The sequence below is a fragment of the Lichenostomus cassidix genome, chromosome W (genome assembly GCF_008360975.1).
Source record: "Lichenostomus cassidix isolate B80296 chromosome W, HeHo_3.0, whole genome shotgun sequence".
Classification (NCBI taxonomy): Eukaryota; Metazoa; Chordata; class Aves; order Passeriformes; family Meliphagidae; genus Lichenostomus; species Lichenostomus cassidix.
In genome coordinates, this window is record NC_139510.1 from 19,281,992 (window position 1) to 19,297,750 (window position 15,759).

The following is a 15,759-nucleotide window of genomic DNA, read 5'->3' on the forward strand; positions in this document are numbered from 1 at the left end:
TTGCAATCTACATTCTTCTCACACATTCAGAGATTTTCTTTAGTGACTCCTTAATTTCTCATGAAATTCTCTCACAGCAAAGAGGCACAGCTGTGGCTTTCAGTATTTTTCTCATGGCATCTTTCCAGGGCTGTACTGTGGCCTATGTTCAGCTTGTTCAGCTAACACAAGCCCTATTACGTTTTGCAACACCCTTGTACTCATGCCTTGCTCAGAATTCTTTGGAGAAGATGAAACAATCTCCACAATCTCAAGAGCATGAGGCACCAACCTTGAAAGAGCCCCATCACTGGGACATGTTTTTGTAAACTAAGTTGTAACCTTTTTGGGGGGAGGTAATTTGAATAAAGGGGCAATTACTTCATTTGTTAGGCTTCTTATTGGGGAATTTTAGATAGGTATGCTAATCTATGAAGTCCATAAATTGTATACGCGTGATATCATCGCTCTCTTTTTCGTCGTGGTGCACCTGGGATCCTATTAAACCAAGGTAATACCCTTTTCCTATACTGCGTGTCTGCGTCTCAAATTTTTTACCAGCATTTTAGGCATCAGTACTATTGCGAGTATGCCTTTTTCTGCTATCCCTCTTGCTATTTCATCAGCAAAGCAATTTCCCACTTCAGGGGTTGTCTTCTCCTTTTGATGACTTCTGCAATGAAGGATAGCTACTTCTGTAGGCTTCCAAATGCTCTGCAGGAGTGCAAGGGTTTGTTTTGCATGCTTAATGTCATTACCTTGAGCAGTCAGCAGGACACGTTCCTTCCAAATAGCTCTGTGAGCATGAACAACACTGAAGGCATATTTGGAATCAGTCCATATGTTTACCTTCTTTCCCTCGCTCAGTTCCAGAGCTCTGGTCAGCACAATCAGCTCCCAGTTTGGTTTCTCCAGAGGCACCTCCTTCAGGTCTGGTCTGCTGAAATAGGTCTCCTCTATTGTCTGCAAACAGTCACGCTCAGGCAGGTCATTAAGTAAGGTGGATGACAAAAACATTGCAGCGTTTAAAACAGATGTTTTTAGGGTAACATCGACCTGTTCCAACAACATAGATTGGTATTTAAGCATTCTGCTAGGGTATAACCAGTGTCCCTCCTTTTGCTCCAGCACAGAGATCACGGCGTGGGGTACATACACAACAATGTGCTGCCCAAGGGTGAATTTACGAGCCTGCTATATTAGGATGACAGTTGCTGCTGCAGCTTTCAGACACCCAGGCCACCCTTGGCTATCATTGTCTAGCTGTTTTGAGAAACAGGCCACAGCTCATCGCCGGTCCCCAAGTTGCTGTATCAGTACCCCTAGAGCAACATTCTGCTGCTCGTATATAAAATGTCCAAAGGGCTTAGTTAGGTCTGGCAGCCCCAGAGCTGGAGTGGTCATTAAGGAATGTTTTAGCTGTTTAAATGCAGCCCTTGCTTTCTCTGTCCAGTTGATGGTTCCTTTCTCAGCTGCCTTATGGGCTTCATATAAAGGTTTTTCTTGTTTTCCCCAGTCCTCTAGTTCTTTTGACAGCTGCTGTTCAAATATAGTTGGGCTATCCTTGAACCCTTGGGGTAGCACTGTCCAGGTGAGCTGAGTCTTTCTTCCTGACTCAGGATTTTCCCACTCAGAAGCAAAGAGTTCTTGATGACTTTCACTTATAGAAATCCAGAAGAAGGCATCCTTGAGATCTAAAACTGTGAATCACCCTAGTTCATTTGTCAGTGTGGTCTGAAAAGTATAGGGTTTTGGTACAACTGAATCCATGTCCTCAGTGATTTTGTTACTTGCTCTTAAATCCTGCACTAATCTGTAACTTTTACCATCATCCTTCTTTACGGGCAGGATAGGTTTTCCCAGTTTAAATTTTAATGGTTAAAAGAAAGACCTTATTTCACTTATCCCTGTAGCACTGTGTGGCTTCACAGGCCCTTTCTTGAGAACCTTTTCTTTCCCATGCAAACTGTGAAAACAATAAGATGGGTTTTTTGTAAATAGTATTTGAACACCTGTTGTTTTCCCAGATCTGTTTTGATTCAAGACACAGTGTGTTTGTAATTGGGTGTCGTAGGACTTCAGCCAATCACCCCGGGGGGTGGGTTACCATTGTCCAATAACCTATGGGTTTTTACCATATATAAGGAGAAATTACAACAATAAACGCTCTCTTGCTGCTTTTGGACTGGTGTGTTCGTGTGACTATCGCTCCGTTCCAGGTACAACAGCGACATCTGGTGACCGCCGACATGTACTACATGCACCATCTCGGTGGTACGGAACACCCCCCTCACTTTTCCCCCTCCCCGCCGGCCTTGGAGATTTGGAGAAAGATGGGAAATTCCGACTCGAATGAAAGCGTGGTGCTGTTGGCCTGGAAGAATGCCTTGGCCAGTACAAGGGCCAAGGTGTCGGAGCACTCGCGTGCGATCCTGGACTGGGCTTTGGCACACGGCTTCCCCACAGTCCTAGAGACCGTCCCCGATACTGGGATGTGGTCACAGCTCGGTGACGAGATCTGGCATGAGATGAAATATGGGGACATGAATACGGTGCGTTTATATCGTTCGTGGAGATGATTTTTAGATTGTTTACGGCATCTGGAAGCAAATATTGGACAAGAGGATGACTCTTTGTGTCTAGACTTCTGGATCTAGGCCGGCGACGGCCGATCTGAGGAGCCCCTGCCCCTGGCCATGCCAGCCGTGGCAGCTGGACCCATTCAGCAAAAGTACGCCTTACCACAGGACTACGTCCCCCCGAAATATCCATCTCCAGCAGAACAGATCGCGGAGATGTTGAAACAGGAAGGTAGCCAGCACTGCTCCTCTGTGGACGCCTCTGCAGCGCTTGTGGGGTCTGCGCTGCCGCTGGCACCCCCGTGCCCCCCCTCCCCAAATGGAGTGGCAGGGCCCGGGCTCCTGAAAGCTCCAGCCGCTTCCACCCTGGCCGGCCTGACGGGGCCTGCCAGGTCCATGGCGCCGCGCATACCCAGTCCTGCGCAGTGTCGCTGTTGAGCAGCTAGCAGAGTAATGAAGGCACCAGTTCTCAGCGGCAAGAAGGAATGACCTTTATTGTTTTGATTTCATCACATATATAGAGTTCTCAAAAGTCACCCAGATTGGTCAGTCAGAAGCCTTCCCCCAGGCCTGATTGGCCAGGCCTGCACTGCCCAAGTTCTGGGACACTGTTCCAACAACATCCAAACTTTATCTTTATTTATAAAACACAAGAAAATTTCTCATGGGAAAAACCTGTGCTAGCCACAGCACAGGTGCGACTGCCCACAGAAATGATTTTAATGGATATCTCACAGCAGCTTACCAGAATATCTCAGCTGTTGGCGGCGTTCCAGGACACCTTCTTGCGAGTGGCAACCAGCATGAGTGGCATGGGGTGACTTGAGCCGGAAACACCCGCTCTGGCAACCCAGAAGGTGGAAGCGGCGCATCCCACTACCAAAGTGGAAGCACTGGGGCATCCCGCGACGAAAGCAGAAGCAACAGCAGGGATGCCAGCGAACCCCGGGCAGGCTACTGTAGCTGTTTGACCGATAGCGGAGTGAAGAGTCGTCAGAGAGTGCTAAAATGACTAAATTTATTAAATAATTAACAGATTTATATACACTCAAAAAGGCTATTCAGATTGGCCAACAATCATTCACCCCCCAGGGATTGATTGGCTCAGGTGTTTGAGCGCCTGTTTCCAAAAGCCGCTTTCAATAACATGAAACTTTATTTAGAAAACATAGAAGAAGAGAAAAATTCCTGTGGGAAAGAATCTGTGCTGCCACAGGCTACACCAGTCCCAGCGATGGTTCCGGTGGCAGAGGCAATTCCAGCCGGGCGCGCCCACCTGACAGCTCCTACGCTGGCGCAGCAGACGGTTCTGACTGATGATACTCCAGCACGGCCAGCAAGACCCCCACAGCGCCTCACCTGCATCTCTGCCTCCTCTGCACTCCACTCCGAGTTCTGCCGTTGTGCCGCCTCTTGACTCAACGCTCACACATGGCCAAGGTCCGTCATTTGTGATGGGTTTCGCAGAGAAACCCCGGTCTGATGACTCAGACAGCAATGTAGAAGACACGCTTTCTCCAGGGCGGTGTCACGAGTGGAAACAGAGGGTATATAGATTTTACCAGTTGCCTAGGCCTATGGCAACTAGTGACCAAACTTATTCAGAGTGACCAGCACCCTAAAACCCAGTCTCACTCATAAGTTCTTATAAAGACAGCCGATTTATGTCTAATGTAAAATAGATTATGGTTTATTAGACACAGGTGAGAACGGAACAAAGAACTAGACAAATTTTACTACACAAAACATGAAAAGCTATTCATAGCTAAAACAAACATATATATATATATATGTTGCCCAAAATAGGGAGATTAAAAACAATACAGCGCTAAAAATGAAAAAGGTACCTATTAATATTATTGTAGCTAGCAAAGAAGAATACAATTTAGGAAACTGAATGCTTCTTACCAAATCCAATTTTTGGAGCTGGGGATGCACCAGATCCTCTCTTAATCCCTTGGGAAGTAACCACAGAGCTTGCGTCCAAACTCAGGGGAGAAAGCTTTTACTTCACGCTCCAATGTCCATGTAGAAAGCTTCTACTTTTGCTGAGTTTTTCGTGGTGTTTTATAGGGAAAAGAGTGTGTATTTGCGGTCACTTGAAAATTATTCACATTCTCTCAGTGTCTCGCTCTGAGTTCCAGATGCCAGCATTGATAGTCCGGATTAAGCTGTTGACTTAATCTGAGCCATCGATCTCGGCCAGCAATCAGGGAGACAGAGAAAGGGGGGGGGGGTGTTTGTCCTGCCACAGGCGGGAAGCTGTGGTGGCCGGGCAGAGGAAGAAACGCCTGCTATAGACTCGCCCTTGGACATTCCCAGACTGCACAATGACGATGCGCTCAAGAAACCCCAGGCATTTCTGGGAATCGGTAAAGTTGGGCGCTCTAGAGGCAGGAAATTGGAATCCTTTGGAATGAGTGGGGATGCCAGGCAAGACAGGGGAGTCTACGGAGAATCAGGTGGCTGCTACGTCGCCTCTAGGAGGTGTACCAGTAGATCAAGGCGGATATTAACATGCTGCAAGGGGATGCACAAGCCTTTCATGTGTTCAAGGCTCTCCCAAATTTGGGTCAGGAACACAGGCATGACATTATTGCATGGAAGATGGTGCAGGATTTACAATCCAAAGTAGCACAAGACGGGCTTGAATATTCTGAAATCATGCAAATTATTAGAGAGATGAATACTGACCTGCTTGCTCCATTCAATATTAGGCACTTGGGTCAAGTTGTGTTTCAACCTATACAATTTACAGTTTTTGAGAACAACTGGAGAAAGCTGGCTGTAAAGGCCCCACTACAGAACATGCACTTGCCTTCCGATGACCCTAGACATGCAGTCAGGGTAGATGCTCTAATGGGAACGAATTACTTTTCTAATCCAAATCTCCAAGCTACTTGGGATCCTCGGGTCCTGGAGCAGGCCCAAAAGGTTGGCATGGGAGCCATGATAAAAAGCATAGACATGGCTGCTCCTAAAACATGATATGCAAAAATATCTCAGGGACAGTCTGAGCATTTCCTGTCCTTTGTAGAAAAAATAGCGGCAGCCCTGGAGAAACAGGTGGAAGATGATTCAATAAGACAGCTATTGTGCAAACAGTTAGCAAGAGACAATGCCAACGATGAATGCAGAAAGATCATAGATGCCCTACCAGGGGACCCTACACTTGCAGAGATGGTAGAAGCTTGCTCTAAGGTGGGATCAGGGAATCAAAAAAGGTCTGCTTTGACTGCACTTGTGCAGCCTGGTCAGGTACCCCCTGATCTTGGAAAAAAGCAGCCCAAGGCCGGGAACAAATGGAAATGAGCTAAATCAAAGCAGAAGGAAAATACGGGGACTGGGATTCCCCAGTGCGGGAGGTGTGGTAGGCCAGGTCACTGTCCAGAATACTACAGGCCTAAGTACCATGTTGATGGTCGACCTCTGTTGGGAAACGTGAGGAAGAGTGCAAAAAGGGGGAGTTGCCCTCCGATGCAAGTCTTGCAAAAGAACAGGGCGCCTGCACAGGCCTACCCAGCCAATTTAGAGACGGCACCCAAGGACCAGCCCGGGTTGATGTCTACACCACAAGGACAGTCGTCCTAGAATCTGGTAGTATCCATAGGGTTCCTTTGGATTCAAATGGAACCCTAAGTCAGGGACTCAGTGTGCTGATTGTGGGGAGACCTAATGTCACCCCTCAAGGGATGTTTGTCCACCCAGAAGTTATAGATGCTGATTTTACAGGCCAGATTCATACTATGGTTTCCATGTCAAGTCCCCCAGTCACTATCCCTGAAAAGACTCACATTGCTCAACTAGTGCCTTTTGAGTCTTATGTTCCCAGGGCAGAACAACAAGCTTGCAGAGGTAGCGGCACTGGATCTCTGGAACTTCCACAGATCTGCTGGGCTGCAGACACTTCTAGTCAGAGGCCACAGATGACATGTACTCGAATCCTGCCAAAAGCTCGTCCGCACCGGATTCAACTCGAAGGTTTGATTGATACAGGTGCTGATGTAACGATTCTCTCCTCCTCTTCATGGCCTTCTTCATGGCCTCTAGCCCCTGTGGGATCGGCCATCGCGGGGCTAGGAGGAACCACACAGAGCCAACTGAGGGAATGACCTGTGTTGGTATAAGACCTGGAGAGACACATGGTCACAATTCGGCCCTATGTTACTTCAGCTCCAGTTAACCTCTGGGGACGAGATGTGTTGGCAGCCTGGGGGGTGTGGACTTGGACAAATTATTGATAGGGGTCACTGTGCCCAAGGACGCACTGTATTCTACACTATCTCTGCGATGGCTAACTAACACACCGATATGGGAACCGCAGTGGCCCCTGCCAAAAGAGAAATTAGTTGCCCTTTGTCAGCTGGTTCAGGAGCAATTACAGCAGGGACACATTGAGCCTCCTACTAGTCCCTGGAATACCCCTGTTTTCGTAATTAAGAAAAAATTGGGGAAATGGAGACTGTTACAAGATCTCCGGAAAGTTAATGCAGTGATGGAAAGTATGGGGACCTTGCAGCCTGGTATGCCCTCACCCACAATGATTCCCACAGAGTGGGAAATATTGATCATTGATTTGAAGGATTGCTTTTTCACAATCCCTTTGCACCCCAATGACAGGCCAAAATTTGCCTTTACTGTGCCTGCAATTAACAATGGGGAGCCTGTAAAGAGATTTCAATGGAAAGTATTACCTCAGGGCATGAAAAATAGCCCGACTATCTGTCAATGGTATGTCACTCAGGCCTTGTCCGGAGTCCGCGAGCAGTTTCCTGAGGCATTCCGCTACCATTATATGGATGATATCCTGGTGGCAGCATCCACCCAGGATGAGTTGCAGAGGTTACAGCCTCGATTGCTCGCTGCCCTGCATTACTATGGGTTGCAAGTGGCTCTGGAGAAAGTTCAACAGCAGCCTCCTTGGAAATATTTGGGAGTCAAAATTTTGGATCAAACTATACAACACCAAGAGGTGCAGTTCTCAGACTCTATTAAGACCCTGAATGATGCCCAGAAATTGCTGGGTGTCATCAAGTGGTTACGTCCTTATTTACGACTAAACACCACGTAACTTTTCCCACGCTTTAATTTTTTAAAGGGGGACCCTGATCTGAATTCACCTCGGAAATTGACTCCTTAGGCGCGATGAGCGCTGAACAAGGTGCACCAAGCTGTTTCTGCTCATCAGGTTTATCGAGTGGATCCTTCTATTGATATCACTGTTTTCATTACTGCTCCAGACCTCCATCCTACAGGTATCATTGGTCAGTGGAACAAACAATGGGCTGACCCTTTGCGTATCTTTGAATGGGTCTTTCTGCCTCATCAGCCAAAAAAGACAGCACCCACATTGTTTGAATCGATCGCTTGTCTGATAATTAAATGCCATCATCGGTGTTTACAATTGATGGCAGTGGATCCTGCAACGATTGTTGTTCCGGTATGGCCGGACAGCTTTGAATGGAGCCTTGCTAATAGCGCTCCTTTGCAAAGTGCACTGCAAAACTTTTCAGGGCACATTGCTTACCACCTGCCCAGCCACAAATTACTGCAGCTGGAAAATTTAACCAGTTTCACCTTGCGGCCAAAGAATAGTCGGGTGCCAGTGCACAGATCCACCATCTTCACGGATGGTTCTGGAAAAACAGGAAAGGCCATTTTTACCTGGAAGGAGGGATCTGAGTGGCAAGTGCTGAAAGGCCACGAGTCAGGCTCTGTCCAGCTGGTTGAATTAAAAGCAGTTGCCATGGTTTTTCAGCGGTTCTCTCAGGTACCTTTGAATTTGGTCACTGACTCTGCTTATGTAGCGGATATAACCAAACATTTGGATTGTTCACTTTTAAAGCAAGTCAATAATGCAGCTCTGTTTTCGCTATTGCGAACCTTGTGGAAGACGATTCAAGTTTGAGTGCATCCATATTATATTTTGCTCATTCGAAGCCACACCAACTTACCAGGTTTTATAACGGAAGGCAATGCCAGGGCTGACATGTTAGCCAACCCTGCATGGGTGGCACCTCAGCCTGACAAAATTGCACAAGCCAAGGCATCGCACAATTTCTTTCATCAGAGTACACATACCCTGCAGAAGCAGTTTCAGTTGATGCCAACTGAGGCTCGTGACATTGTCAGTGCTTGTGCTGACTGCCATGGACTCGCTGCACCTCTGCCACCGGGGGTAAACCCCAGAGGCCTAAAGGCCTTGCAGCTTTGGCAGATGGATGTGACACACATCCTTGAATTTGGCCAATTCAAATGTGTGCATGTGTCTGTTGACACTTTCTCCTCAGCTATGTGGGCAACTGCTCATACTGGAGAAAAGAGTTGTGATGCCATTGCCCATTGGAAATTAGCCTTCTCGGTCCTGGGCGTGCCACCTACCATGAAAACCAATAATGGTCCTGCCTATGCCTCACAGAAGACGCGGCAGTTCTTACACCTATGGGGTGTAGACCACACATTCAGTATTCCGCATTCTCCTACTGGCCAAGCCATTGTTGAATGCGCTCACAGTACTCTGAAGCGTGTCTTGGAAAGACAAAAAGGGGGAATGCATGGGGGAAACCCCACAGAGCCGATTGGAAAAAGCTTTGTACACAGTCAATCACCTTACAGTGCCACCGAATTCGAATAATCCTGTGATTTTGAACCATTTTCTCTCATTGCAGTCGTCAGGCGAGTTGCGCTTGCCCCGGGCGAAGGTATGGGTACGGAACCTACTTACTAACACTTGGGAAGGCCCACATGAGCTTATTGCTTGGGGTCATAGGTATGATTGTGTTTCCACAGATACTGGGGTACAGTGGCTGCCTGCAAAATGCGTTCGCCCTGACCTGCAGCTCCAGAGACAGAACCAGCAACCTCAAGATGGTGACCAGGATGCAGAACACCAACCAAGTGATCCTTCTGATGATGGCCAGGACACCGACCATCAGGAAGCCGGTCCTTTCACAAGCAGAGACTGAAACTTAAGTTTTATGGAGTCAGAAAGCAAGGACCTTGAAAGCATGTTTTAACTGAATTATAGAATTGTAGTATAGAATTAAGTTTTATAGATGCATTACCCAGGGTATTGCTGGAGAGTCTCTCTGTTCACCTTAAATCAGCATCTGGTTTGGGCTCTGGTCGGTGGCCAGCCACTGCCGGGCAGACCCCTTATCGGTTTTCCATTTAGGCTCTGTTTGGTAACTGGCCACTACCAAGCAGATCCTTCATACTGAATTCACAGAGGTTCACAAGCAATGCCTTCTGGTTCTTAAATAAAAAGGGGGAGCTGTGGCAGCACAGAAACCTTTCCCATGGGAATTTTTCTCTTCTTCTTCTTCTGTGTTTTATAAATAAAGATAAAGTTTCATGTTATTAAAATGGCTTTTGGATACAGGTGGTCAAACGCCTGGACCAATCAATCCCAGGGGGGCTGATGATTGTTGGCCAATACGAATAGCCTTCTGATGTGTCTATAAATCTGTTAATTATTTAATAAAGTAGCTCTTTTGAGCACTCTAAAAGGACTCATCTCTTCACTCCTCTAGCGGTCAAACAGCGACAGAGGATGGAGCCAGTTTCCTACCACCTCCTTCGGTCCGGCTGGCCCCTGTAACGACAAGGGGTATGATCTTCTTTTTCGCATGGCAGGCAGTCTTTTTTCATTTGTTTGTACACCTCTTCCAGATTCAGGAATATAGAAAACAATTCTGCATACCTCAATTCATCAAACCTGCCTTGGACCCGAAGTTCTACTAGCAATTCTGTGATTAATTGGTTGTCCAAACTACCTAGACAGGGCCATTTCTCTTCCCCACTCAGTTTCAACACAGGCCACACCCACAACAAGGGCCTAGTTAGTTCCTCCATGTTCAGAGGGGTTCTTTTCCCTGTTAGGTCATGCCAGCTTTTTAAGATCAGACCCAGCGGGGAATCCTGTGGGATTTTTGGGTTAGCAGAAGATGCACCACCCATGTTTTGCTTGTGAACAGAAAAGAAACAGCTGGAAAGAAAATTCTTAGCCTAAGTCTGGCACGAGAAACGAACCAGTGGTTCCCACTCCACAGCAGAGTAAGAACAGCAATGCTTAAAAGAGCATACTCGCATGGATTAAAACCCTGGCAGGGCTTAAACCACCACCCCTCAGTAGATGAACCTAAGCCCCTAACCACTGGGCCACAGCTCCCCCTGAGCCACTGTGTGGCCCTTCTGTGAGTAATAGCGAAGGGCCTCCCCTTCTCCTCACAGCCCCTGCGGGATCAGAGTAGGTTGTAAAAACCCCTGCTTTATGGCCCCATTGGCCACACTCCCACCCTTGGGGATCTCCCCCAGATGCTAGCTAGCAATAAAACCGTAAAACTCTTCTCCTTTGATCTCACCTCTTCTGCTGTGTTTCTGCGGTAGGTTTTTTGGAAACTCCCTAGTTTTTGCAATCCCAAATCGCCGCTTCCTTCCTGTAGTGCCAGCAAGTGGGAGGTGCAGTGGGGTGTTCCTCGATTCAGAATTTTTTTTTTGGGGTTCCCTTCTCTTCTGCCTGGCTAGCCAGAACTGATGCCTTAAAAGCTGGTAAAAATAAGACACAGACACAGCAGTAGAGGGAAAAAGGGTATTACCTTGATTTTAATAGGATCCCAGGTGCACCCTCATCAAAGGTGGAATCACGCCGAGGAGCACACCTTGTGTACAATGCGTATACAATTTTATGGACCTTACAAATCAGCATATCTACCTTAAATCCCCCAATAAGAAACTTAACAAATGAAGTCATTGTCCCCCTATTTTAATTATCTCCCCCCCAAATGAGGCTACAGTCGTTTACAAAAACATGTTCCAGAGAGGAGGCCCCATGCAAGGTTGGAGCCTCTAGTTCTGAGATAGTAGGGATGTTTCGTCTTCCCCAGAGAACCCTGAACTAGGCTAAATATCAGAGTATAAGGGTTATAGACATGTAGGGCTAAGATACAGGGAGTAAAAGGTACAAGGAAAGGGAAAGGGTATAAAAAAATGTATAAAAAGGGTATAAAAAAGTGTATAAAGAGAAAAGACAAAAACCATCAGGCATCTGTCAGACCAAAATTTTCACCTTTGGGCCAATTTGCAATTATTTCCAAGATTTCCATTCTGGGTGCGCTGTGTGATGAGAGCAATCCATTTACTTCGTGTGCCGTGGGTGGCATGGTGGGTAGAGGGAACCTTTCCCTTGAACATCCAGCTCAGCACCGGTAGTCAGGGTGCCAGGAGGAGTTGTGCTTCTGTGCCGATTACCTCTGAGGCAGCTTGGACTCCATAGGCTGCCAGGATTTCCTTCTCGGTGGGAGTGTAGTTGGCTTTGGACCCTCTGTAACTCTGGCTCCAGAATCCCAGTGGTTGACCCCAAGTCTCTCCAGGCACCTTCTGCCAAAGGCGCCAAGACAGACCATTGCTCCCAGCTGCAGAGTAGAGCACGTTCTTCACTTCTGGTCCTGTCCTGACTGGGCCAAGGGCTACTGCATGAGTGATCTCCTGCTTGATCTGGGCAAAGGCTTGTTGCTGTTCAGGGCCCCAGTGGAAATCATTCTTCTTGCGTGTCACCAGGTAGAGAGGGCTCACAATCTGACTGTACTCTGGGATGTGCATCCTCCAGAAACCTATGGCGCCTAGGAAAGCTCACATTCCCTTCTTGTTGGTTGCTGGAGACATTGCGGTGATCTTATTGATGACTTCAGTGGGAATCTGATGCCATCCATCTTGCCACTTCACTCCCAGGAATTGGATTTCTCTAGCAGGTCCCTTGTCTTTGCTCTTTTTATGGCAAAGCCGGCTTTCAGGAGAATCTGGACTATTTTCTCTCTTTACTCAAATACTTCTGCTGCTGTGTTCCCTGATGCCTGATGATTTTTGTCCTTTGTTTTTATACCATTTTTATACATTTTTATACCCTTTCCCTTTCCTTGTACCCTTCACAAACACTCTATGTACCTTAGCCCTACATGTTTATAATTCTTGTAGTCTGATATTTAGCTTAGTTTGGGGGTTCTCCAGGGGGGGAAGACAAAACATCCCTACTGTCTCAAAACTAGAGGCTCCAACCTTGGATAGAGCCTCCTCTGTGAAACATGTTTTTTTAAACTAGGCTGTAGTCTCACATGTGGGGGCGGGGGTAAATAGAATAGGGAGACAATTACTTCATTTGTTAAGTTTCTTATTGGGGGATTTTAGGTAGATATGCTAATTTGTACGGTCCATAAAATTTTACACCTGTTGTACACGGATGTGCTTCTCAGCGTGTTCCACCTTCGACGAGAGTGCACCTAGGATCCTATGAAAACCAAGGTAATACCCTTTTTTCCCTATACTGCTGTGTCTGCCTCATATTTTTACCAGCTTTAAGACATCACCCCCACACAATGATGTCATCAATGTACTGCAGATGTTCTGGAGCCCCACCCTTTTCCAGTGCATTCTGGATCAGTCCATGGTAGATGGTAGGACTGTGTTTCCACCCCTGGGGTAGTCGGTTTCAGGTTTACTGCATGCCCCTCCACTTGAAGGCCAACTGAGGCCTGCACTCTGCTGCCAGAGGAATGGAGAAAAATGCATTGGCAATGTCAATAGTGGTCTTCCACTTCGCTGCCTTGGACTCTAGCTCATACTGGAGCTCCAGCACGTCTGGCACAGCAGGACTCAGTGGTGGAGTCACTTCATTGCACACAAGCCAGATGGGGCTGTTGAAGGGTGAGTGAACCTTGCTGACCACCCCTTGGCTTTCCAACTCATGGACTGTCGCTGTTGAGCAGCTAGCAGAGTAATGAAAGCACCAGTTCTCAGTGGCAAGAAGGAATGACGTTTATTGTTTTGATTTTATCACATATATAGAGTTCTCAAAAGTCACCCAGATTGGTCAGTCAGAAGCCTTCCCCCAGGCCTGATTGGCCAGGCCTGCACTGTCCAAGTTTTGGAACACTGTTCCAACAACATCCAAACTTTATTTATAAAACACAAAAAAATTCTCGTGGGAAAAACCTGTGCTAGCCACAATGGACCCTCTTGTGGATGTGGATCACAGCATCTTGATTTGTCCGGTATTGCCGGTGGTGCACTGTTGAGGTGGCAATTGGTACACGTTGCTCCTCCATCTTCAAGAATCCAACTGCAGAACGGTTATCTGATAGTCCAGGCAAGGTGTTCAGTTGCTTAATGCCCTCTCCCTCTACAGCAGCTATTCCAAAAGCCCACTTGAGTCCTTTTGGGTCTTTGAAATAGCAGTTCTGGAGGAAATTTATGCCCAGGATATACGGGGCCTCTGGACCAGTTACAATGGGATGTTTCTGCCACTCTTTCCCAGTCAGGCTCACCTCAGCTTCCAACAGGGTCAACTGCTGTGATCCCCCTGTCACCCCAGCAATAGAAACAGGTTCTGCCCCCACATGTCCCAATGGCATTAGGGTACACAGCGCACCTGTATCCACCAACACTTCATATTTTTGTGGCTCTGATTTGCCAGACCATCGGAACCACACCGTCCAAAAGACACAGTTTTCCTATGCCTCTACCTGGCTAGAGGCAGGGCCCTTCTAGTCCTGGTTATTCCCTCCCTGGGCATACATTCCAGAGGTTCCTTCAAGGGGATTTGACATATCATCTTCCCTTCTGTTGTACCTAGCAGCTCTGCCACAGGAAGCTGAGGCTACCTTCACTTTAGCAGAACCCCCTCGGCTTGAGCTGACCCACCCATGCTGCCAGGACAAAAGTGGGTTTCCCATCCCACCTTCTCATGTCTTCCCTGTGGTCTGCTCAGCTCATGGGGTGTACCCTCTCTCCCTAGCTGGGGGACGTCGAGCTCTGATGTTGGGGCCTGTGACTCGCACTGGTGCCACACTGTTCTTCCTCACCTCCTCCCTCACCTCCTCCCTCATCTCCTCTTTGAGGTTCTTAACTGCAGCAGAGACATGAGCCTGCATCAGGCCATTGATCACACTTGAGTAAAACCTGAGCTTGTTGGTGACAGAGCCCACTGTCTCTCAGTTGTCACCAGCATTAATTGTTGCAATGAAGGTGGTGTATTGGGATGGCCCTAGATTTGCCAGGTTCCACAACATTTGCCCTGTGCAACTGACCTTGTCAGGATCATTATTGTGCTGCCCGTCCTTTCCAAAAAGTACCTCCAATACTGCCACTTGTCTCAGCCGTTGGATCCCTTCCTCAATGGTCTTCCAGGGCAATCTACGGTAGTGCTCCTGCATTCTGTCTCTGTGGACAAACCTCTCCCTTACACTCATTAAAAGCCGCTCCCATAGTGAAAGGGGCCTTGGCTCCCTCAAGAACACCCGATCAACACATGCATCTTGAGTCAAGGCTCCCAAATACCTTGCCTCACCACTATCCAGTTGCACGCCTGGGCCCATAAGGTCCTAAACCCGAAGTAACCAGGTTGAAAAAGCCTCATGCCCCCTTTGCACAATGTTGTTTCACAGATTACAGAGACTGTAGTATGACAGGGACTCGGTGATGATTTCAGGCTCTGTCTCCCCTGCTGGTTGTGAGGGCTCTGGTTCCCCATCATCATTAACTGGGCATACTGGTTTGGTCTTATACTTCCTCCTCTGCACAGAGGCTACTGCTGCTGGCTGTGATTGCCCTTGCAGTTCAGCTGGAGCCCAGACGGTTGTAATGTCCACGGGTTCCATTGCTGCACTGTCAGACTCTTCCTCTTTGAGACAGAGAAAGGTTCTCCCACCAGCTGGGGAAGTGTATTCCTTCAGCATCTGGCGTATCTTTTCCTCCATTACCCCCATCCAATCCAGTTGGTTTCTTTCTGAGGTGGGCTGTTTGGCAGGGTCCAGCTGTGGGGCAGGGTCAGGCTCAGAGGCCGGGTCAGGCTCGGGGCATCAAGCTCTGTCACGGCATCTCTAGTCTCTGGGGTGGCACCCCTAGTGTCTGGGGTAGATGTTAGAGTGGTTACCCAGGGCAGCCTCACCTTATCTCTGAATGCTAAGTAAAATAGGCATATCAGCAGCACATGGTTAGCATCTAGAGAAAATTTGAACCCTTTGAACGCTGGTGGGTGTTATGATCCAATTATTAAGGTTCTTTGGAAATACCTCTGCCCGAATTAAGGTGCAAACAAGACCATATGCCAGTCAATAGTATGGGTTTTATTTGATAGTAAATATGAGAGAGAGAGAGGAAAAGGGAGAAAAGGAGAAGAAGGAAAAGAGGTGGGGGGGACAGAAAGAGG

General features: G+C 47.7%; 1 long non-coding RNA gene across 2 annotated transcripts in view; it reads left to right on the top strand.

The window, feature by feature from the left end:
* The first annotated feature begins 3,253 nt into the window (after positions 1-3,253).
* Positions 3,254-15,759, top strand: part of LOC146425636 (uncharacterized) — a 34,716-nt gene continuing 22,210 nt past the window's right edge. The window contains exons 1-4 of one of the 2 annotated variants that reach the window (XR_014846537.1): positions 3,254-4,080; positions 4,813-6,539; positions 9,348-9,548; positions 10,091-10,167. This is a non-coding gene — a long non-coding RNA (uncharacterized LOC146425636). The remainder of the gene's footprint in view (positions 4,081-4,812; positions 6,540-9,347; positions 9,549-10,090; positions 10,168-15,759) is intronic. The other variant, XR_014846538.1, reaches the window with a different exon arrangement.